Raw genomic sequence first — 25,887 nt, 5'->3', positions numbered from 1 at the left:
CCAATGCTCTGTGCTCCTATCCCCTCCCAGTGGGCCAATATCCAAAGACCTTGAGTGCAAGGGGCTACTGGCAACGAACAACACTTATGGACTTCCCGAAGAACAGTGGACCTTGGCGTGGGCCGGGTAACCCACCCAGTAGTTCATGGTCATCCCTGACTGCTCCTATCCCTTGCTCATTAGAAAATTGCTCTCCAAAATGGCTTACATGGGCTAAAATGGCTGGGTGAGGCCAAGTGTATGCATATCTACAGACTCTGTATGTGGAACTTAAGACCTGTCTCAGTGCACCAGTACCTGATGCTGGGAGATGTGTGTGTGGCTTAGTGCCGTTCTGCCTGGAACACATCATTCCTGCCAGCCAGGCTCTGACAATTATCACCCAATCCAGGACTTAACTGTGGTAGAGTGGCTGATGTTTTGTCTTTAAATGAAATGTCCCAGAGGATGGGATCACTGATCAGCTGACATGGACTAGATTCTCCACCTGTTGGGGGCAATCTGGTCACCTTGCTGTCCAATCCTGACCTGGAGCCACCACAGCACAAGTGTCAAGAACTGGCAGAACCCCATGGGTGGAGGAAAGCCCTCTGCGACTGGCTGACTGACCCCTGCTGAAAGCCGAGGACCTTGTCCACAGACGGAAACAGTTCTCTTCATTAAGGTCAGAGATAAGTGGGTGCTGCCGTGGTGGACAACACAATGTCATGTGGGATGGCTGAACTTCTACCCCCCAGCACATCAGCGCTGCAGATGCCTTTACCATCTCTTGGATGCCCTGGTGAAGCCAACAACTGTGAGTACTATTCATTGCTCAGGATATCAAAAGGAAGAGATTCAGTGGCATGGGACAGTAACAAAGCAGATAAAGTGGCTCGGAAAATGGCTATGCAGGAGCCTATCCTGGTTACAGGCCTACAAGAGACAGCCACTGGGAACTGGGATTGGACTAAGGGATGGCCTCACTTAAAATATACAACAGAAGAAAAGGCCCAAATTGCTTAAACAAAAAAAAAAAAAAAAAAAAAAAAAGACAATGACACACTTGAGAGAAAACTATATTCCTCAGAAGAAAAGTATGTCAGTAAGTAAATGCTTAGCAAGAAAACAGGACAAAGAGACCTAGAGAGTTTAGTAAAAAGTCGAAGTAAACTTCACTGAGATAAAACCAGGAAAATATGATCACAAGTATCTCCTAGTGCTAGATACCTTTTCAGGAATAGACAAAAACTTTCCTCACCAAACAAGAGACGGCCTCTACAATCATCAAGAAGATACTGGAAGAAATCTCCCCCCCCCCCCCATTGGATTGCCCAAGGTAATCTGGTCAGACAATGGCCCTACTTTCGTTGCCAAGGTAAGCCAGGGTGTGTCCAAGTATTTAGAGGTCGATTGGAAATTACATTCTATTTACAGACCTCAAAGTTCAGGACAGGTAGAGTAAATAAATAAAACTCTAAAAGAGACCCTGACCAAATTAAATTGACCATGGAGACTGGCGTAGACTGGGTGGCCCTCCTTCCCTCTTGCTCTCTTCAGAGCAAGAAATACCCTTTCCAGATTCAGCCTTAACCCCTTTGAGATATTATATGGGGCCTCAGATCCTCTGACTCTATTAGATGATGTTACTGAACCAACATGTCATAGTAATAATGATTTATGTGCCAGGCTAAAAGACCTACAGGTGATACAGAAAAAATCTACTCACAGCTGGCAGCAGCCTATGTCCTGGGGACCCCCGAGAAATCTCATCCATTCCAAGTTGGAGACTGTAAATATATACAATGACATGGACCCCAGACACTCGAGCCTCGCTGGAAAGGACCGTACCTGGTGCTGCTGACCACCCTGACAGCCGTCAATTCTCAGCCCTCACCAGCCACATACTAGCTGTTGGGGCTGAGAGTTGGGACCTAGAGGGACACTCAGATCTTCAAATAGCTCCCTAGACTTACATATCAGATAAGTGACTGGGAGGTTGTTATAATGCTCACTTGAGGAGTGTGCTTTAGAAACAAGAATTTCATGTTTGCCCTGTGTTCCATCGAGAAAAAATATAGAGATAGGCTTGATTTCTATTACAAATGATGTAACATTACATATGTTAATACTCCTAACACTTCTTGGGACTGTGCCTCAGGGACCATAAGTTTAAAAGTTCTAAGATAGTCATGACCTTGGTGTGTAGGTTTAGATAGTGTTCAGATTGGAATCCTAAAGACTTTTTAGCTGACCTCTAAGAATACCTAACCTCCCAGAGGTAGTCCTTCAAAATAGGAGAAGATTAGACCTGATATTCCTTAAAGAAAGAGGGCTATGTGCTGCTTTGAGAGAAGAATGTTGTTTTTACCTCGATCACTCCGGGACCATTAAAGATTCTATGGCTAAACTTAGAGAGAGGTTGGACAAGAGACGACGAAAACGAGAAACCACTGATAACTGATTTCAAAGCTGGTTCGATAGGTCCCCATGGCTTACCAGCCTGCTGTCAGCCTTAGCTGGTCCCTTGATTATCCGCCTCCTTTGGCTCACTTTTGGGCCCTACATCATTAATCGCCTTTTAGCTTTTGTCAGGGAGCGGATTAGTGCTATACATGTCCTTATGTTGAGACAACAGTATGGGGCTGTATCGAGCTATATGGGGTGAAGAGCCTCAAGACGCTAGACTCGTAGTCCTAAGATTAGGACTATTCACAAGGAGTAGAGGGGAATGAAAGCTTAAAATTTCTAAAAGTTAGTCATGAACAAAGTCCAGACATGCCTGAGAGAATTTGAGATAGGGCTCACTGGCCCGACTATCAGCTCCCAATGACACTGGCCATCTGGAGCCACACCCTCCCCTTCCTTCACTCCCTGAGGATGGGTCATTCTCCTGCTGCAGTGAGATGAGTTGCCCTGCCCACATTGCTGAGATGCTAGATTACACGTATGCTTTGTTGATGTAACTCCATGCCAAAAGTAACTGTGCACCCTTTGTATTAGTCAATTATGTGTATCCACACGAAACCCCCGGTTTTCCCTATATAAGCTCCTGCCTAGAGAGGCTCAGGGCTTGACTCAATCTCCTGTGTGGGATATGTGTCAGCCCGAGATCTCGTAAATAAACTGCCTATTGCTGATTATATCAAGACCGGCTACTCGTGTTTCCTGGGGGTACCCCAACCTGTGACTGGAGCGAGAGTCTCCCCAAGTTTGGGGGTCTTTCAGCTTCACGTGTTGCCAAGACCAAAGCCAGAGCAGAGTTGGTGTTTTCTCCAGGGAGACTGCAAAGCAGGCTCCTGTAGACAGAAGTATGTAAACGTTACAAAGTCAATGTGGAGAAAGCTACAGGGAACTTACTAAGAAGTTCATGGCATGCTTGCTCACTCCCCTGTGATGTCAGCTCAGGCTGTGCAGTGTTTTGACACTTTAAAAAGTGTTGGCTTTGAAGAGGTGGCTCAGCACCTTGTAGTCCTTTCAGCATGCTAGCTCAAATCTTTGTATCCATTGTCAGTCAAGCAGTTCACAGCTGCCTGTATGTAACAACTCCAGCTTCATGGGGCCCAAGCCCTCTTCTGGCTCTACCAACACAAGCAGACACAGAGAAAGACAAACACACCCACACACACACACACACACACACACACACACACGAATAAAATAAAAACCCTATAAAGCATTTTATAGTATTGTTTATAGTAAAAATGTCACGGGAGCAACCTTAATGACCGCTAGGAAGGGTGAGATTTTATACGGTTGTAATAAATGTTACAGAAATACACTGAACAGAGCATACTAAACAGCAGAACAAGCAAGTGAAACAGTAATAAGGGCACTCTGGACCCACTGTTGTCAACGGCAACAATATTAAAGAAATAACTAGAAATGTACACAAGAACCTATGGGTTATTTTTGTTTCTCCAGACAGGGTTTCTCTGTATTCTGTCCTGGATCTCACTTTGTAGACCAGGCTAGCCTAGAACTCACAGATATCTGTTTGCCTTTCACACTCTGCTGGGATTGAAGGTGAGTGACACCACACCCAGCTCATACAAAAAAAGAAAAAAGAAAAAGTTGTTCCTTTTTAAATTTCCCAAATTTTTAATTTTTTTGGTGAATATATCATTAGAACTATTTGTGTACTTATAGGTGATTCAAAAAAACAAAAAACAAAAAACAAAAAACATGTAAAGTGCCTTAAGTTCCCTCAGGGTCTTTGGTATCTGCACCTTTGTCCCTCATTTTACTAATCAATTTTCTTAGTGTTGAGGAGAAGAATCAAGGGAATACCTCTTAGCCAATGTCTTAGTTTCCTTTTCAAGCCCAACCCTTCTGTTTATTCAGCTGCAGGGTACCCCTCACTTACCTCTCCAGACCACGCAGCCCCAAGCCTGTTCTCCTCCTAGGTGCCCACTTGCTCCCAGATGGCCAGGAAGAAGTGGGTAGTGGGGAAGCTGGACCCAGTCAGCAGGAAGCCTGTACACAGGTAGCAAGCAGCCAGACTCAGCACAGTCCAGGAGGTGTCCTCCATACAGGATCCAGCCACTGCTGTGACTCGAGTGGATGTCAGCCAGGAATGGGGCGATGGCTGGGAAGTCAGTAGGAAAATCGTCAATGACATATTAAGTCTCCCTGGGTAAGTCCTGGATGGAGATGATCCCATTGGTGCCCACCTACAATAAGACCACAGGGCGGTGAGACAGTTCAGCAGGTAAGGGCACTCTGCTGTCAAACCTGACGACTTGAGTTTTAGGACCCGACAGAAGGTGGGATTAAAAAAAAAAAAAAAAAAAAAAAAAAAACAAAACTGGTTGTTCTCTGCTCTTCACACGCATGAGGTAGCACGTGAATCTCGCCCCACATAAACATTTTTAAAAGGGCAAAACGGTGGTCGCTCAAACTGGTGGTGGGCAACCACCAGTCGAACGCACCTACAGTCCGAGTTCTACTCGAGTCAAGAAGACTCCCTCCTCTTTGCAGGTTGAGACACATCCAGGGTAACAAACTCAACTTTGGCAACAGTGCTCAAGTGCACTTCGACCCACAGGTGCGGCCGCTCTTGAACCCGCTCAACTTTCTCCAACACTGCACACCTTGGGCGCCCTGTCCTTAATTAGATTGCTATGCCTGTGTGCACAGCCTCCCACCGCCCCTAAATGCAAACCGCACTAGCCGCCTCAATTTCATCTTTTTGCCTGGGAAGTAGAAGTAGAGGGGGACGGTTCCAGCTCTCCCTTGAAATGATCCTTATTCCTCCACAGTAGGGATCAAGAAGCTGCAGCACCGCTGCTAAGTCCGGTCCCCAGCGGCGATGACAGTTAAACATGGAGGTTAGTTGCTCCACAACCTGGGACGAAACTACAACCCCACACCAAGCCACGCACCTCTGGGAGCTGAACTTACATAGAGGTTGCTGAACTGGACACCGTAGAAGCTACTTCTACGTACTGCTAGCTTCACAGCCGCGGAGTTTTCAACGTCGCCCTCCCGCAGCAGCCGGTCTCCCCACGTCTCCCCGTAAGGAAAGAGCTCTTAAGGATGCAGAGCCCCGGCTCCTGACAGCAACACCAGCACCAGGAGCAGCGATAGCGGTGATGGCGGTGCCAGCCGCCTGGCTGTCCGGTCCCAAGACATGCTCACTCCTCCCTGGCTCTGCCCTCCACACCTTGAGTTTCTGCAGGCCACTGTGCCCGCCAGACACCCACTCGGACCTTTTGTCCCAAATGCGGGCCCAAACACCGCGGTGATTGGCTACAGCTCTCGGCCACTGACCAATCAGTGACTCTGATAAAGTTTGTCAGCGACCACTACAACTGGCTCTCATTAGGTTTTCTATGACTGCTGTAGTTTGGTGGCGCAGCCAGCCTGGGAAGGTGAGACTGTTGGCCAGATCTGGTCTGGGCTGTCCCAACTACTCCTGGGCTACCCACAACTCTCCAGTATGGGTTATGACGCTGCAGGAGGTGACCTCATGAACTGGAGGGACACTCAGCGCGCTGGCAGCTGTAGGCTGTAAGCAACTGTGCACTCTAGTTGGCAGAGCGAGGGAGAGTAATGAGATTACACACTGGAGTTTTCTCCCTGCCCTGGCGTCCCGGTTACCGCTCTTGCGAGAGGCCAGGCCTTCTGATAAAGATTCAAAGGAGCTTTGTCTCTAGCCCAGGACTGCTCCGCCCCACCCACATTTCCTGCTGAGAAGCATGCCTTTGTGAAAGGCTGACTCCCAAACTCTATCCCCAATCACTGGCTAACCTTTGGGAGGACACTGCCACCCTCTGAAGTGTCCTCCTCAGCTGTTTCCTGCCCTGGGGCAAACCACCCCATTGCAGACTGTAAATCCCACTTTGTTGTGACACCATTCAATTGGAGCCTGGAGTGAAGCTGCCTGGCGCCAGGGCATGACAACTGAGTGTTTTCTCCCAAAGTAAAAGAACTGCCCTAGAAGGAGGCCACAGAGTCCATAACCCCAGCTGCCCTGTAGGGCTAGAAACCTCACAACCTGGAAAGCAGCTGCACCTGTGTTGGGGAACCCCCTCCCCCATAAACATCCCCTCTGCTCTAAGCCTCGGGAGCCGGATGAGATTTTATTACCATTTTAATATCAGGAGCATGAAATTTCCCAACTACAGCCAGTTTTCTCTCAGCTAGGCCCACCCCTCATGGGCTCCTTAGAAGCAAAGGTAGTTTTTAAAAAAGCCATAGAGATACTTTAAAGGACTCCCAAAACCAGCTTTCTCGTTGTGTTTATTCCCAGCCATATAATTCTTAATTATTTATATATTATTTAATATATTTCTTTATTATTTGGCTCCAAGGGCCCAAATACGAAAATCCTTGCAGAAACTAGACTGACAGACTCCGAATCAACAAAATAGAAAAGGCCCAGAGATGTTTGTCCCCGGAAGCTGGAGAGAGCTGTTTTCTCCCTCAGAAAACAAACTGAAGCTTGCACTTTTTTTCCTCATTTTCTCCCCTGTGACCAAGTATTTATATTTTGCTGAGGACAAAATGGTGTCTCAGAGGCAGGAGGCGATTTGACTTGTCCAATGTCACCTTATTTACTCTTCCACCCACAGTACATTCTGCCTCTGGCTCAGCATCCCTCCATTCTGCATAACAATAGCTCTAACATTGACTGGAGGTCTAGCCTACAAATTAGAGCCAAACCAAAATCCAAGATGGAATCCCCACATCTTGATTTATTAGTTTTCTCTTTCTTGTATGAATGCCCATCCTCCCATGTACTCCTACTCTCCAACAACACACCCCTGCAAACCTGAGAAGGGTAGGCTAGCTTGTGAATTCTGACCAACAGAGTGGGGCCATAGTGTTCAGAATTCACTTCAATGGCCTTTCTGTCTTTCCAGTCAAAAACCATATCTCCACTGGATCTGAGGAAGCTATATACTGCCTTAGGAGGGCAACACATAGTAAAGAATTGCAGAGAGCCTCTGGTCACCAGCCAGCAAGAACCAAACTGCCAAGAGACCTGTAAATGAGCTTCTGGAGTCTTGAGATAGCACCACAACCATGGTTGACTTTGGTTGCAGTTATGTGATAGACCCTTGAAGCAAGGGCCTCATTTAAGCCATAACACATTCTTAATTCATAATGACCCTGAGAATTACTAAATATGTGTTGTTTTAAGGCATTTCATTTGAGAGGAGTTGCTGGACATTAATAGATAACCAAATCAGGAGAACACTGTGCTAAGGAAACTAAACTTGAAGAGTGTTTGTTTGTTTGTTTGTTTGTTTGTTTTTTAAGTGATTACTGTCACGTGACTGGTGTATGTCAAAGCTTATCTTTAAACCCAGTTTTGTCTTGTCTCTAGACTTCTACCTTCAACTGCAAATTGTACTGACTCAATGGCATTTTTACTTTGCAAGGTAACTTAGGTTAGATTCACCTCTGGCTATGCTATCTATCAGCTGTCAAATGCCACCTCCTACATTTCATGATGCAGAATAACTCAAACATTAGTTCCGTTCCCTGTGGTGGGTAAATTTTTCCACCAGTCTACAAATGACCCTTTGTATCCCCAAAGGCATGAAGCAATAGTCTTCAGAATGCTTTCCTGGACAACAACTTGATTTAGAAGCCTCTTGCTCAGCACATACCCACGTTTACTTACCAAGGTGGAATGTCTTCCCATATCTCTCTTGTGATCCAATTAGATACCTTCAGTATGTTTTGGGAGAAGAAATGTTGTCTTATTCTGAGACTGTCAAATGCCTAGAAATTCAAGGAGTATTTGTTGAGTGAGTGAAGCCAAGCAAGCCGTCCTGGGACTAGGACCCAGTTTTGCTAGCCCAGAACAGCAGTCTTTCTCACTGTCCACCCCACCTTTTCTACTAATGGGACCTAATTTGTAATCCTCTTTACCAGGCTGCTTAGCAAACCACCCACTACTGTACTCCAGTTTTCATCAGTCTCTCACTCATTTGGCAATATTCCTGCAAGCTTACCCAGGTGAGTAAGCTATGAGGGCTTTCATGACCTTGTCCTCGACCTTACCGGCCCATGATCACAGTTAGGTTTGGAAACTGAAGCATAAGTACAAGGCTCTAACATACCATGTAGTCACCAGCAAAACAGGCAAACTGACTTTGAAAGTAAAGATAGTACTGGATTTGATTACTACATAATCTGAATATCAAGAAGTGAATCTGGCAGAGAGACGGCTGAAGTGAATGGTATTGTGTCCCTGAATTACAGCTGTGCTTAAACAGCCATTCTTTGGAGTTTCTACATTTATTTTTAAATGACTCCATGGCACCAAAAGAGAGGCTTCTCCTTTAATATGTCACTTAGTGCCTTTGGGAAAAGGCAATTTCTGTCATAGCTGTTCCACTAATGAGAGGGAAGAGCTGCTTCTCTGGTACCTATAGCTCCGTTTGCAAGGATAGAATTTCTGTGAGCTACCCAGCTGGCTGAAGAGGCAGAGGCCCCTTTCAAGCTCAGATTATAAGGGACTACAGAAGTGTTTAGTCCTCTTGGGTTGGGTCCTTACGGTGACTGAAACCATTTGAGAACTGAGATTATTTTATCTCCCTCAAGATAGGGACTGAACCAGACACCATGCTTCCCAATAGATCTCACGTGACTCTCCACACATTCCTGTTATGAATACTGTGACCTCAAGAATGAGGATACTTCCTGTAATCTTGCTTAGGAAAATGAAAGCACATCTGTTCTCTGTGTGCAGATAGATGCAAGTTCTCGAGAGCACATTCCATGCATAGGTGGGGGAGCATGCTCAATGGTTAGTCAGATGAACATGCTCAATGGTCAGTCAGATGAACATGCTCAATGGTTAGTCAGATGAGCATGCTCAATGGTCAGTCAGATGAGCATGCTCAATGGTCAGTCAGATGAGCATGCTCAATGGTTAGTCAGATGAACATGCTCAATGTTCAGTGAGACCAGCATGCTCAATGGTCAGTCAGGCAAGCGTGCTCAATGGTTAGTCAGATGAGCATGCTCAATGGGCAGTCAGATGAACATGCTCAATTGTTAGTCACACAAGCATGCTCAATGGTCAGTCAGAGGAGCATGCTCAATGGTCAGTGATATGAGCATGCTCAATGGTTAGTCAGATAAACATGCTCAATGGTTAGTCAGATGAACATGCTCAATGGTTAGTCAGATGAGCATACTCAATGGTTAGTCAGAGGAGCATGCTCAATGGTTAGTCAGATGAACATGCTCAATGGTGAGTCAGATGAACATGCTCAATGGTGAGTCAGATGAACATGCTCAATGGTTAGTCAGATGAACATGCTCAATGGTTAGTCAGATGAGGATGCTCAATGGTTAGTCAGATGAGGATGCTCAATGGTCAGTGAGATGAACATGCTCAATGGCTAGTCAGATGAGCATACTCAATGGTTAGTCAGAGGAGCATGCTCAATGGTTAGTCAGATGAACATGCTCAATGGTGAGTCAGATGAACATGCTCAATGGTTAGTCAGAGGAACATGCTCAATGGTCAGTCAGATGAACATGCTCAATGGTTAGTCAGATGAACATGCTCAATGGTTAGTCAGATGAACATGCTCAATGGTTAGTCAGATGAGCATGCTCAATGGTCAGTCAGATGAACATGCTCAATGTTCAGTGAGATGAACATGCTCAATGGTCAGTCAGATGAGGATGCTCAATGGTTAGTCAGATGAGCATGCTCAATGGTTAGTCAGATGAGCATACTCAATGGTCAGTCAGATGAGCATGCTCAATTGTTAGTCAGATCTGCATGCTCAATGATCAGTCAGAGGAGCATGCTCAATGATTAGACAGATGAGGATGCTTAATGGTCAGTCAGATGAGCATGCTCAATGGTTAGTCAGATGAACATGCTCAATGGTCAGTGAGACCAGCATGCTCAATGGTCAGTCAGACAAGCGTGCTCAATGGTTAGTCAGAGGAGCATGCTCAATGGTCAGTCAGATGAAAATGCTCAATGGTCAGTCAGATGAACATGCTCAATGGTTAGTCAGTTGAGCATGCTCAATGGTTAGTCAGATCAGCATGCTCAATGGTCAATCAGAGGAGCATGCTCAATGGTTAGTCAGATGAGGATACTCAGTGGTTAGTCAGATGAACATGTAAAATGGTCATTCAGATGAGCATGCTCAATGGTGAGTCAGATGAGCATGCTCAATGGTTAGTCAGAGGAACATGCTCAATGGTCAGTCAGATGAACATGCTCAATGGTCAGTCAGATGAACATGCACAATGGTTAGTCAGAGGAGCATGCTCAATTGTCAGTGAGACGAGCATGCTCAAAGGTCAGTCATATGAGCATGCTCAATGGTCAGTCAGATAAACATGCTCAATGGTCAGTCAGATGAACATGCTCAATGGTTAGTCAGATGAGCATGCTCAACTGTTAGTCAGATCAGCATGCTCAATGGTCAGTCAGAGGAGCATGCTCAATGGTTAGTCAGATGTGGATGCTCAATGGTTAGTCAGATGAACATGCTCAATGGTCAGTCAGATCAGCATGCTCAATGGTTAGTCAGATGAACATGCTCAATGGTTAGTCAGATGAACATGCTCAATGGTTAGTCAGAGGAGCATGCTCAATGGTCAGTGAGACGAGCATCCTCAATGGTCAGTCAGACGAGCATGCTCAATGGTTAGTCAGATGAGCATGCTCAATGGTTAGTCAGATCAGCATGCTCAATGGTCAGTCAGAGGAGCATGCTCAATGGTTAGTCAGATGTGGATGCTCAATGGTTAGTCAGATGAACATGCTCAATGGTCAGTCAGATCAGCATGCTCAATGGTTAGTCAGATGAACATGCTCAATGGTTAGTCAGATGAACATGCTCAATGGTTAGTCAGAGGAGCATGCTCAATGGTCAGTGAGACGAGCATCCTCAATGGTCAGTCAGACGAGCATGCTCAATGGTTAGTCAGATGAGCATGCTCAATGGTTAGTCAGATCAGCATGCTCAATGGTCAGTCAGAGGAGCATGCTCAATGGTTAGTCTGATGAGGATGCTCAATGGTTAGTGAGAGGATCATGCTCCAAGGATAGTCCAGAAATATATGCTCCATGGACTTTCAGACAAGCATGCCCCATGCAAAGTCAGAGGACCACACTCTCTGTGTAGACCAGCTCTTGTAGTACTCAGGGACTCTTTGCATAACTTTGCTATCCAACTATATTCCAAGGTTGGTGTGATGGCCTGTGAAAAAATAGAATAGGGCAAAGTAGCACGTCTTCTCAGACTGAGGCTCACGTGGAATTAGGTTGGGCCTAAGAAATACCATGCGCAAGATAGTATTTGATGTAAGATGTACGGTGTATAATGACTGTGAGTCTCGCAGTCTTGTCGTCTGTGTTACTGGCCATGTAGGTTTCTTATAATTTTAAATACAGAGATGGTATGGGGGGGCATTCAGATTCTTTCCCAAAAGCCTTTCTCTTCCTTTCTTTGGACTCTAAAGCTTCATACTGTTCAGATTCTAAGTGCAGCAAAGCTAGGAATGGTGGCCCCCATTCTCACAGACAACTAAAATTGGTCCAGCAGTCATGATTACAGTTGCTACCTCTTCCATTGCAGAACACATCCTTGGATGTCTGAAACTGTGTGTTGGGGCTTTTCTATGCACCTCTAGGACAGCATTGAGTTGTTAATTAGGTGCAGCTGAAGGGGCTGGAGACAGCTCAGCAGTTAAAAGAATTTGCTGCTCTCATGGAGCCCCTGAATTTGGTACTGGGTACCTACTTCATGCAACTCAGGACTGTCTCACACTCTAGGGAATGTGGAAACCAAAGACACGCAGACACAAATACCTACACGTAGTTAGAAATCATAATTAAAGTAAGCCCTAAAGACATTAACAAAAACAGAATGGAACAAGATGCTTTAATAAGACTTACTGAAAAAAAAAAAAAAAACCTATGCATTATTTATTTCTGGAAGTTTGGGGGCTGCAGATAGTTGGCCATGAATAACTAAGGCAATAAAATACAAAGCCATGGATAGAGGGCTTTTTCTCATTCCTACAAGTGTCTCCTGTGTCTTCAACCATTCCCTTCCTATTGGCCTTTCTCCTAATCCCTAACTATACCCCAGTCAAGCCATTAATGTTTTTCTCTACTTCCTACTGCATTGATTTTCTTCCTCTGCATTTTTAGAGCCTCTGCTGAGAAGGAATTTAAACTAGCCAGGTGCCTTCCTTTACAATACAGGGAAATGGACTGTTCCATTTCCACCAATAGATGGCTCAGATCGAGACCAGCTATGAAATCATATGACAAAATTCTCTATGCAATTTCCAGCCTTTTACCTTTAGACCTCTTTGGTACTTCTCGCCCTTCTGGAGTCTCTTTCTAGAAATTCTCTGCCCGGCTCTCCTCTCTGGTCATCTCCTTATATTCTTCCTTAAGTCTTTGTTTTATGTCTCTGCTGTAAAAGCATGTCATTACTGAGGCCTGATTCTCTTTCTGCTCCATGCCATCCTGGAGTGTCCGGACTCTTCTAATGGACCCTGATCACAGCTAGCGTCTCAGACCCAGCCCTGAGTATTTAGCTTTTCAACTTACATCCAGCCTTTTGCTGAGTTTCCCCTGAGACTCCACATCAAGAACCAGAAGAAATTCTAAATTCCACATTTCTCCTAAAGGCATGTTGTGTTACCATTAGCCTGCTGCAGCTCCACATTGTATCTCACCTGCTCCCTATGGTAGAAGAAATGGTAGCTTAATTTATTCGTTGTTTGTTCCCAGTTTCCCATGCCAAGACTTTTTATACAAGGAGAATTACTGTTTGCTTAGCTTTTCTTACAGCCAAAGGTGGCCATTGGAGAAGGTATGTACCTGACTTGCAGAAATCTACTGAGGCTTGGTCTCTGGAAGGGCCTTTATGATGGATGATAAAGGAACTGTTGGCTTATATCCCACTCTTGTATCATTAAACACAATTGCGAGGTCCTGTGCTCAACCAACCATCTTCTTATGGCAGAATGGCCTCTATGGGAGCAAAGCATGACAAAGCCAACCTGCAGAGATCAGAGTACTGAATAAGTCACTGCCCTCCTGTCACCACCCCTTCACTATGAGAGAAAACATACCGCTGCTGGCGTAAGCTTTTCTAACATGTAGGCATTCCTATGCCTTATTAATACACTCTACACTTAACCCTGCACTGTCCATAAAATTTAAACAAATCTATGGTATATCTCAGTCTGACATGCTTGGGTGGAGCTTACCCACCTTCCTGGAAAGCTAATGCTGTTCTGTATCTCCTCTGATATATCCTGTTCTTTCCAGTCTTACATCCTCAGAATACTGAACTGTTTCTCTCCAGTACCCCATCCGCAAAAACAGCTGGATCTTGGTATACCTCAGCGGATACTGCTCCTTGCCATTCCCACCTGCAGATGTTCTAAAGAACCTGCTCTTTCTGATGCCTAATACTTGGGCATATGTTTCTCAGCCTTTCCTCAAAACTCTCTAGTTCTCTAGTTCAGTTTGTCATTTCCAAAGGGTTTGAACTGTAGTTTCATGTCATGGTACATCTTTGACCCACTCTGTCTGTCTCTGTCTCTGTGCTCTCTTATCTACCTTATGTAGTCATTTAAGAATGCTTGTTTCTTTGATCATAGGACAAGAGAAAGCTTTACAAATGTATTTCTGGCTGGATTTGCATAGTCATTGGAATGTGGTCAGCGATGCATAGTATCTCTTTATCTCAATTTTCACACCACAGACCTGCTACACAGGGATGTTCAGTAAACCCTAGCTGACATGAATAGGAAAAAAAAATACTACTAGAATGGCTTTCCTAACTTCCAAACTTTCTCCTTTATAATCCACTCCCTAATTCTTTGTATTCTTGCTACATTCTTGATTGTTACTAAGAATACATGAGACTTGAGTTAAAAAAAAAAAAAAGAAAGAAAAACAAGAAGCAAACCCACACACAAATTATACTTAAGTATATTCTATCAGACTCTATGTCCTCCACACAGAAGTCTTCCCCTCCCCAGACTCTGTTTCTCTGAAGTTCTACTTTTCATTTCCTTTAAGACTTTCCCAGCTGCCCTAACACAGTGTTCTGTAAATAAATGCTGGTGTACTTCTGATGATGCAGAAAGAGCTCATGGCTGCCCAAATATAACAACAGTGTGAGCTGTCTCCACTGGGTAGTGAAAGTAGCCATGTTTCCAGTTGTCTTTGGCTTTCTTTGTGCTGTTTGCCTAGATATGCTGTGGTTTTCCCCAAATCAAATCACCTGTTATTGTTACATGTGACCTGCTGGCCACCAGTACTTCCTCTAGAACTTGGTACTTGAGCCAGAACGATGTTCCTGAAGTCAATGATAGCAATAGCAAGCCTTAACCATCTATAACGTACAGGGCTCAGCCTGGGCACTCTTTCCACTGTTTTGTTTATCCGGTAAATGTGCCTCATTTTCAGATACAGAAATGGAGTGTAGAGGGATTACCTGACTTAACGAAGAACCCACTCATCAAGAGTGAAAAGCAAATTTCAAGCCAATGCTATCTGACCTCTGACCTCCCTCAAAACGTGGGCAACAACTGAACCTCTAATTCTGCCAGCCAGTTCTTGTATTCCCGATTTTCATGAAGCTAGAATTATGTGTTCTCAACTGGACATACCTCCTAACATTAGAGGACTTTAAATATCTGAATTCTTTAGACTGAAAAAATATGACACCATGCCCTTTAAAAGCTTGCAGTCTAGATTTGTTGATGATGTTCTCATAATTTATTAAAAATTTATTACACGATAGAAATTGCAATGGATTCGCAATCTTCATCACATCGTATGAGATAAGAAAATTGAGATTTTGAAATTTTAAGTGGCTTGCTCGTGCTCTAACAGCTAACAGTAGCTAAATGAGAATCTGAATGGCCCGAAAAGCAACCTCACCCATAAACATAGCTATGCTTCATTAATCCAGCAGCAGGAACAGGGGCTGAAAGCCACCCAGAATTACTGCAAAGTTCTCAGAATTCTTCTGAGAATGATCATCACACAGTAAACCACAACATAAAATCCTAATGAAGAGTGGGTTCCACTGAGATGGTATCGTTTACTGGTTGTAGAATCTCATGTCACACACTGCATGTCTCTTCCTACTGAAATACTATTGTCATGATTATCCTGGGCAGTAGTGAGTTCTAACTTTCTCAGTGATGGAAAAGGGGGCTATATTCGAAGGCTGCTTTTCTTCTTGGTTTTGGTCGTAGTGTTGGCTACTTTTAACTGTCATTTTTACACAATCTACAATCACCTGGGAAGAGAGTCTTACTTAGGAATTGTTTCGATCATGTTCGACTACAGGCACGTTTTGGTGGTTGTGGTGGTTGTGGTGGTAGATACCTTGGATTTTTTTTTTTTTTTTTAATCTGAGCACCCAACGACTATCTTACTCTTGGTACCAATTTTTGTTCTAGTCTTATTTGTCTTACTGTCATTACATATCCTGGCAAGAATCAACTTATGGAACAAGGGACTGTGGTGGCTCGAATGCGAATGGCTGCCAAAGGTTCATAAGTTGTCCTAGCTCACTATGGGCAGCACCATTCCCTAGGTTGGGCCCTGAGCTATATATAGAAGTGAAAAAAGCTTCCAAGTAACTATCCGTGCAAATATGTTCTCCTTACTCTTGACTGTGAATATTCTTCAGCCATCTGCCTCAAATTCCTGCAATTCCTATGATTTTCCTGAAATAATGGACAGTTACCTGAAATTGTAAGTCAAATAAACTCTGTGTTTGCCACTATTCTATTGCTATGAGAAGATACCATGACTAAAGCAACTCTTGTAAAAGAAAACATTTAATTGAGAGCTTGATTACAGTTTTAGAAAATAAGTACACGTTATCATTGCCGGAAGCAAATAAGAAGGTGCTGGGGCAGTAACTGAGAGCTGTACATCCTAATATATCCCAGAATGATACAATGGACTTTGAAACCTCTAAACCCACTCCTCCAATAACATGCCTCCTCCAATAAGGCCATACCTATTCCCAAAGGCAACACCTCCTAATCCTTTTTAAATAATTCAACTCCCTGATGACTTAGTATTCAAACATATAAGCCAATTGGGGCTCATATACAAAAGAATGTAAATAACTAAACTAAATACTACACCAAGGACTGTGGAGAACCAACCCACTTATTGGACATTCTGTGCATGTGATGGCTTGTACTGGGTAGGGTTTCCCCTAAAAGAAGAAACACACAATGTAAAGCTATAAAACTAGAGGATACCACAAACTGTGGCTTTCTTTTTTGTGAAACATTAACGAACTTTAAAAATTCAGCTTTTACAAAAATCACGAGCAACAGAATACTGAGGCAGCCACATGCCCCTCCCTCTATGAGAGGTCTGAAATGGCACTGTTGTTCTTTCCTGATCTTTGAGAAGAGACAGTCAGACAATTTCAGTTTGGTTCTATTGAAAAGCCCTCATTGAGATCTAGAGGTGATGGAATCCATTCTGATATTTTGATGTTCAGAAGCCTACCTCCAAGAAAAAACCAGACCAACCAACTTAGCCTCAACACAACCCTTTTCTTCTGGTCAACTTTAAATAGTGGTAGGGAAAAATAAAACAATAAAAGCCTAAAGCATAGTAAGCTTATGAGGAGGTAAAGAGCTACTCTATCGATAAAAAGCTCCACAAAGGTCCGCTGAGGTTATCCAAAGCTAGATCTGAAGCATACAGATTCACTGAATCCCAGACAGTAATATAACACAAGTGTCAAGTATTTTACACACTGCGGGGCCCCTAAGAATTGCACCCCAAGCACCATCAACAGTGTCCTGTGTATTGAGGACGTACACATTCTGTTTAAGTAGTTTCTGACTACATGTGTTCTCTACTGTGTGGTGATATTTTGGTACTATCCCTCTAGGACCTTGCCCATCCTACAGGCTTGCCTTCTCTTGGGCATGCTTGAGGTTTTAGGCACAGTCAAAGCAATACACCATTTCTTTCCGTTCCCCCTCTGTATCGTTAAGTCAGCAGAAGATAAAGCAACTCGGATTGTACTAAAGGTACCTTGGCTGAATTATAATTAATTTTGTTAGGCTTTCTGTTTTGAATTTTCATCGCATTTTTATATGTATGTATGTATATACATGTATGGGTGAGGAGGTCAGAGGCCAACTTGTGAGTGGTAGCTCCTTCTACTGTATGTGATCCAGGCATTGAATTCAAGTCATCAAGCTTTGTGGCAAAAGACTTTGCTGAGCCTTCATGCTGGTCCTCAATTTTTATAATAGTTCTTCATGAGGAAAATTGACTTGACAAAAAAATCTTATATTCAAAACCATTATTACTGTTGGTGAACTTTCCCATATTGATGTAAAAGGTTAAAAAAAAAACCCTCCTAAACATTAATGATTGAACGAAGTGAGCATTCAACTAAATGGGTGGTTCCTCAGCTAGGCTTTGAGAAATTAGAAATCTACAGAAATAGTCCAGCCCAGGAGTTTAATGTAGGCCTTGTTCTGTCTGAGAACAGTACTTCGACTAGATCTTGACCCTTCACATCATTGTGTTGAACATTGAGCTTCCTACTTCCCCAGTCCATCCCTCTCCTGTATTCTGCTGAAATCTGTGGCACTGCCCTGTGTAAGGTGATGCCATTATGAAGCAAGGCGAGTCCGGGATAAGGCATTCCCTATCATTGGATGAGAAGGAAGGGCAGGTGGGGAAAAGTCTGGGAAGGAGGGAGGAGAATGAGAAGTGAGGAAAATCAAGATGGGGACAACAGAGCAGGATGATCCAGGTCTAGGTGGATAGTTTTCCAAAACATTATTTAAATTTGGCTTATGAGAAAGGAACAGATTTGTAGAGATAACAGTACTTGTTTGGTTCACATGGTATAAAAGAAACCAGTATGTTTACTTCCCTTTGACTCATGACCCCAGTCCTCACTCTTTTGTGAACTACATCTTAAAAGGACAACGATTTGCATTTTGCCATATATTCATAAGTGTATGTTCATCCAAATTACTGGCAGTATTTCATTATTTTTGGCTAAGAAGATGTTGTCTGATTCCTGGCAGCTGTAGTGACTGGTGTTTGCAGGATGCTGGGATTCGGACTCCAGGCCTCATGATCGCACAGCAAGTTCTTTCAACCTGGGAAGTATCTGTCTAATCACCAGACTATAGTTTATAAGGAGGCAAATATAGATTTAAACATGGACACTAAGGGAGGAGTAACACACATGAAATGATGACAGGCATGAGAGAAGGGGAGGCAGATGTGGGGAGTTGAGTGGTGTAAAGCAAAGACACAGTGAGCTGGGGCCAAGAACAGATAATTAGAAAAACTTTTAATTAATTAATTAATTAACTCATTAATGTATTCTGTGTCCATATGTCTATATATGTTAGTGTGTGTATATGGAGACCAGAGAACAAATGAGTGGGGAGGTCATCCTCCTACCCCATGGATTGTAGTGATAGAATTTGGATCCTCATGGGTGATGCCAAGTTCCATTACCTCCTTTTAAAAGTGACAATTTTTATTTTTGTGTGTGTGTGTATGTGTATTGAAGGATTTGTATGTGTGAATGTTGTAGAAATTGTTTAATCCTCACACAGGTTTTCTCCCCCGCCTCTGACCACTTAGTTCTTAGATAAAAAACACATACAAGCTTTATATTTACATTAATCTGTACCCGCCAGCGGGGACCCAGTAATTCAGGGTCCCGAAGAGGCTTTCTACCTGTGGGCCAAAATGGGGATGAAGAGAAGGACACCAAGCAAAAGTTCTGTTGTCAAGGTCTCGTTTATTGGGGTGAATGTTACAGCTTTTAAGGCTTTCAAGTAGTGGGAGTGTCCTTAGTGAAACACAAAGGATGGAGGGAGAACGGCATTCCAGCAGTAAGAGCAGAAGTTGAAGAGGTCATGCAATGGAGACTCTGGAGACGTCTGGTGTTTGCTCAGACTGAAACATCCTGTGAATGTTACCTTCCTGTGCCGTAAATTCATGGGAGAGGCTTTTGTCCAACACTCTCAAGACTTATGACAGTCATTTCAAGGTTGAACATCTGTGGCCATGCAGCCAAGAGTCACATAGACACTTTGAACCACAAAGTGGCCAGGCCCAAATCCAATATGGCTCCCTACATCTCCCCCGTTTTTCTTTTATAAAAGACCATTAGATGGAAGTAGTGGTCTGAGAGTGATCAGACATGCTTCACAGAGTGCCCAGCTCAGCCATGGCGAGCCATTCTTGCAGTTAGGACTACACCCCAATGGCTAGGAATGAACTTATGATGTAACACACCGTTCTGGACCATACGTGTGTGTTTCTGGGGGGAGAAAATGGGCAGAGGAGCGCTTAACCAGCCCATATGTTTAAACGGGGTGAAGCCACCTCTGTCTTAGGCTTGACCTCTCGAACCCTAGCCTTATACGTCATAGGATTACCTTGTCGACCTCAAGGCTCCGTGTCTTAGATTGGTCAAGTGTCAGAGGAAGTTGCCCGTCATTGAGGATAGCTACATTGGGTCATCTTTTTATTCCTCTTACTCAAGCCCAGGGGTGAAAGAGTAGGGGCCAGATGGCATTAATTTAAGAGATTGTGGAAATTGAGCCTCTTCCGATATGTAGTGGGCACCTCATCTTGTTCATTGGCTCTCTGGTTCTCCTCAGCTGTTCTGGTCTCCAAGCGATGATAATGTATTAAAACAGAATTTCTAGGCAAAGCAAAATCTATTTGTGATTTAATAAAGCGTTTAAGTCACTGAAAGGCCCAAGGACCAAAGGAAATCAACAAAAGGAGGCAAAATCGAAGGCAACAGGGAAGAGAGCCATGGGGATGTGGAGAACCAGTTTTTTATACCAGGACTCCTGTTGTTCTCTCTCCCTTTTTCGTTTTTCCAGGCTATCTCTCACTTTTCTTAGACTGTCTTCTAGAAGTCCAGTCTTATCCACATAAACACAGCATTCCTCTTTTAAGGATGCACAAAGTCCTCCTTGTTGTAGGAAGAGTAAATGAAGCCCTCTTTTATTTTGCAGTACTACTTCTGAAAGGGAGGCAACAGAATCTTTTAAATTGGCTAAGCCCTCTCTCAGCTCAGCTAGGTCCTGGTCAATGGCAGCGCTGAGTAAATGATAGTGTTGTTGATTTTGTTGGGAAGTCAAAAGAGAAGCAATGCCTGTGCCTGTCCCTGCTGTCCCTAACCCCAAGAGGACTTCGAGAGTGATGACTGATATAGGCTGTCTCTTTTTACGATGGAGTACACCATGGTTCTATCCCCAAAATCCAAGATATCTTGTGGCTCATGAATGCTGAGTCTGGGGAGTAATTGTACTAATATGCAATAATCGCGCTGCTGCAAGAATTCAGATATTATTACTTAGGTAGTCAACCCTGATGAACATGCCAGATAAGTATGGTGTCAGGCGAGCAGGTACTCATGATGTTTGTTAACAACCAAGGTATGGTTGTATATTTCTAACAGCTGGTGAGGAGGGAGCATATGTTCTCCCAAAATACAACTTTCTACCCCGGATACCTCGGTGAGGGTAAATCTTAAAAAGTCTCCATCTTCCTCCAAGGGAACAGGAATGACTCCAGGGACCAAAACAATGAGAGCGGAATCTTCATGCTCCCAGGATATGCATGTCTCACCAGCCACTCAGGCAGCTGGCACACTCCTGTAGCATCCTGTAGAAAAAAACACATAGATTCAATCTTCCCCATAAAAATACCTGGACAGGATCATGTCAGTATGTGGATCTTTCTCTTTCATCAAGGCAGAAGTACGCCTAGTTGTAGGGTGCCATCAACACTCAGAGTGTTCCTTGGCACCTAAATTTTAAAATTGAAATAAAAGAAGCATTATTTAGCATACAGGGATAACTCCCCCTTTTTATTATTTAAGATATAGTTAAGATATTATTTATAAAGATAACTCCTCAAGGATTAAATTGAGGGCACTGAGCACTTGTATTTATAAAATAACTTTTATTCCAAATTATTTTCTCCAGCATTATTGTTTTGGTGATATAAAGAATGAGATTTTTTGCCTATTTGTTCCTATGTTAGGCCTATAATCTGTCTGGTATCATTGCCCTCCCTTGAGTTCTTAAATGGCCTATAAAGGAACAGTACTTAGTGCTCTTAACCACTAAGCCATCTCTCTAGCCCCTCACAAACTTTATTTAACTAAACATAAGCATTAATTGGAAATGCCAAATCCTGTAAATATGGTCCAGATTTAGCCTTACTTAGAAATCCCTGAGTTGGCAGGGTGAGTCTGGGATTTGAGAATAAGCAAATGGAGTCTTCCTCTTTCTGTGAAGATGTGCTATCAACCCTATTACCATTTCCAAAGAGCTGGGTGTGAGTCAATGGTTTTGTTTAGTTGTCTGAGGCAGAGCACTGAAAAGGACAGTGAGTTGTCAGACATTCACACTGAAATCATCATTCACTGATTTCATGTAGAGAACTTATCTCCGATAAAGCATTAAGTAATTGTAAAATTTGAGGGCTAGTAGTATCTAAAAAAAGAAAACTTTTTAATCAACTGTAAACCATAAGCCACACACTGGCTATCAGTATATGAATTGAAAGCTTGACTTTTTTTTTTAATTTTAATTTTAAAAACAGTGGCAATAGCACGTAATTTAATAATCTGTGCTGAAGCAGGGGAAACTCAGGAAAATAAACAAGTGATCCAATCATGCATGTAGCCTTTTCATTAGAAGAACCACCTATAAATATAGTAAGCGCATTTTCTATGGGTTGCATGCACAAATTTACAGAAAATACAAAAGCATGCAAAGAGTAAAATTATCAACCTTGCCTGAAAAATTTGTATATGTGATAGGCCAAATATCAGTATTTTGTAATAACCAATTTAATTGCTGTTTGGAATAAGATATGTTTTACCAGGTTTCTTTTTTTAAAATACTTTCAAGACTCTAGCCTACAATTCTGTATTAACACAACTGAAGCTGTATCTCTAATGAGATAACAATCAAAGGCAAAATTCCTCTGGTAATGTGAGGTATTTAGCCAATTAACATATCCTTAGAAGCTTAAAATTAATTTCAAATATTCTTCTTTGGAGTAGTGTAACAGCTACTCCCCAAATATTAAAGCTCATTTTGAGAGCAAAGGTTTGTAGTAAAAATTTCCATATACACTGAAAGATTCAAAGTTCTAACTGCTTACATTGAAGAAGCGACAAAATTACAGAATATAAGCCTTTTAGTCATTTTTTTTATAAAACTTTTAATGATATCACTTCATGGGCTCTGTAAAATTATAAGCAAGCTCACGAAATGAAAACTCCTCACAACCGCCAGGACGTAAACAAACTGCAGAAAAACAATCCTCTAAATCTATCTTGAAATGCCAGATGGAGTAAACAAACATGCTGTAATGCTCACACAATTTCTAAAACCTCACCAATCTTTTGTAAATCTTGTAACAATCTCTATCTTTTTGATTTTTTTTTTAATTACAAATAAGTTTGAGTTAGTCAATGTAACACTGGCAATCCTTAATCACAATACTTAAGTTCTCCTTGTAAAACCAGAGCACAACCACAACTTTGGGAAGTCACCAGAGTTCTGAGTGCGTGACTAGGCCGCTGTCCTTGGGGCAGTAGAATTAGATTCAAAATATAGATAACTTCAGGGCAAACCACAACTTTGGAAGGCAAAACTCAACTTCTAACAAACAATTTAGTCTCAAAAATCTAGTCTCCAAGACACTGAGTCTTTGCTTCATGTTATAAAGTTTGACTGTCAATTCCTACATATGAACGCATGATGGTGCGGTCTCCAATACCTCATCAAAGAGACATTGTCCTAGATTCTTTTAGAAGCCTGATTTTAGGATAAGAGTTCCATAAAAATATTATCTCAATTTAGACCTGTTTCACTAGGTTGGCTCATGTCACATATTGTCTAGAATAACTCGAACTAAATTACCAGTTTTATGTCAACTTTCTGTTACCAACATTATAATTTTTTAACCGTCTCTACTAACTTAAAAGCCAATAATCCATGACCAAGGCATTTAGAGCATATTTATACATTTAAAACCAGTCAGAAACAAAACTGAAGTGGTTACACATGTCTTTAATATTTAGACCAAGCACCATTTTTACTTTTCTAGCTGTGATTTTAAGAGAAGCACCTCATCACCTGTTAAGTCAAATAATAAGTCAGGGAGTTTTCTAAGAGAAACAGCCATCAGCTCCTGTACCAAAAAGCTTAGGGGCTGCCGGAAACTTTAAGATCAGCTCTTGTAGATGCTCTGCCCCCAGGGAAGCAACTCCAACAGACCTAGGCTCCTAGCTTCAGGTACAGGGCTCCAAAGGCCGATTGAAGCTGTTTTATATTCATTTGTTCCTTTTTTTTTTTTTTTTGAAACGAGTTAAAACCAAATCAAGTTGTGAATGACAAGCAGATAAATTTTTTTTATCATTTTTTCTTTTGAACATGAAACATAAAACATTTAAATAACGAGAAACAAAAACCACAGACATAAACTGACAGACAAGGACAGATTGGTGCACCAAGGACAGACAATAGACATAGAGGGGACAAACTAGATGGTGTCCCACCGAAGGGACCCGGATATCCTACCTATGGAACCCAGAACCAGAAAAAAAACATTTCTCCAATAGGAGCCAGCAGAGAGGCAGGACCGCTCCTGCCTTTCTTCTGTTCCCAGGAGAGCTCTGAAAGTTTTCCCTTTCTCCAAAACATCCTGCGGAGAGTCCAGGAGGACTGTTTTTCCCAAACCCATTGTCTCTCATGTCTAGGGTGTAAACTATCTCTAATCAGGGTCCAAAGAGTAAAACATAACTCTAAAAGAAGGAATACACAAAAAAACATTTTACCATTACATTGTCCCTTCCTTAGAGGCTGGGAGAAAGAGTAATTAAAAGAAGAGGCTGTGAGCCCCAGGGAATAAAGGGATGTTAAATGGTAATGTCAATGATGCAGGATTGTTTTATGGCTCCAAGAGATAAGGGGATGCCAAAAGGTTTTATGGCCCCTGGTTCTTGGAACAGAGCTACTAAGTCAGGAGAAGGGTCGGATCTTCAGTTCCTCATTATTTTTATCTCTTGTTCTGTCAGAGTAAAAGTTTGTCAGAGATGATGAAGCATCTGCATTTGAAACACATCTGGTTAGGCTTGAGTTTCCTGGAATGCTCTCTGCAGGAGGAATGGCTGAAAGGCCAAGGGGCTTAAACAAACACCACAGGGGCAGAGCAGTTACTCAAGTGGGGGGGGCCAGGGTGATAAGCGAAGTAGTTCTCTTGCATTTTTAACAATCTGTCTTCCTGAGTCAGGTCCTGTTGTTGAGTTTGGGCTAATTTAAAACTCTATCCCTCATTCCCCTCTTCTAACTCGTCCTCAGAATTAGAAGACTTAGACCTAACTCAGAGGGGCTGCAATAGCCTCTGCTTTTGGCCTCAGAGGCGGGGCCTAGGCCTGAGTCAGAGGGGCAGCGATAGTGGTGGCTTTTGGTCTCAGCTGCTGCCCCTGCCAAGTATCTTGTCCCTGGACTGAACCAGCTTCCCACGTCCCGTGAAAACCCAGACAGCCCACTTCAGTCTAGCTTGTCCCCAGCGGCCATGCGCCTATGAAACTAAGGTCGCCCCGCAGCCCCCATGCCCCCGTGCAGGCTCGGAGGGCCCAGCCCTTGGGAGGAGCCTCGAAGGGCACTGATGTCTCAGGGCGGGCCACAGCAGAGTACTTTTTTTTTTAACAGTCTAGTTGTCGAAAGTCAGAGAAACAGCGGGCGCCCAAGTCACAAGTAAAACAAAACAAAAACCCAAGACACACAGTAGCCAGCACAAAACACAAAGACCCAAAGATACAGACGCTATCTCTTGAATCAGAACCTCCTAGGATTCTTTTTCTTACAATAAGACCTTTAAACACTTTCCAACCTTATTCTAACTATAGGAATTAATTTCTGGTCCTTCAATAATAAACCAAGGACAAGTTTCTGACAGAAAGACAAAAAAAAATTCTCTTAAAATTAACCAGTGACACTTTTCATCAATAAAACAAAAAAAAATGTGATTAAATCCTTTTTCTTAAATCTTAATCCTCTCTCCCTGAGTGAACGCCTGATGTCTCTTATGAAACAAGTCTCCTTAATCCATACCTTCCCCATGACAATTAGACAATTTTTCGATCGGTCCTTACCTCCCTCTCCAGACGCACGAGTAATACGACCTGAGGAATCCTGGATTCCTGCTGCAGCTCTCTTATCTCCGTTGTCCTGTAGTCTGCCTTGCTTCATGGTCCCTGTGTTCAGGAACCACTTGTCCCCGCCAGCGGGGACCCAGTTATTCAGGGTCCCAAAGAGGCCTTCTACCTGTGGGCCAAAATGGGGGTGAAGAGAAGAAGGAGACCAAGC

At 43.0% G+C, this 25,887-nt stretch overlaps 1 long non-coding RNA gene across 4 annotated transcripts in view; it reads right to left on the bottom strand.

Moving 5' to 3' along the window:
* LOC147998095 (uncharacterized) overlaps nt 1-5,667 on the bottom strand; it is a 121,543-nt gene extending 115,876 nt beyond the window's left edge. For 3 of the 4 annotated variants that reach the window (XR_015647328.1, XR_015647326.1, XR_015647329.1), the window contains exons 1-2: nt 5,383-5,667; nt 4,346-4,652 (exon numbers count right to left, since the gene is read on the bottom strand). This is a non-coding gene — a long non-coding RNA (uncharacterized LOC147998095). The remainder of the gene's footprint in view (nt 1-4,345; nt 4,653-5,382) is intronic. The other variant, XR_015647327.1, reaches the window with a different exon arrangement.
* Between the last annotated feature and the right edge of the window lie 20,220 nt (nt 5,668-25,887).

This window comes from Rattus norvegicus, chromosome Y, assembly GCF_021556685.1.
Source record: "Rattus norvegicus strain SHRSP/BbbUtx chromosome Y, alternate assembly SHRSP_T2T, whole genome shotgun sequence".
Taxonomy (NCBI): domain Eukaryota; kingdom Metazoa; phylum Chordata; class Mammalia; order Rodentia; family Muridae; genus Rattus; species Rattus norvegicus.
This window is presented reverse-complemented; position numbering and strand designations above follow the sequence as displayed.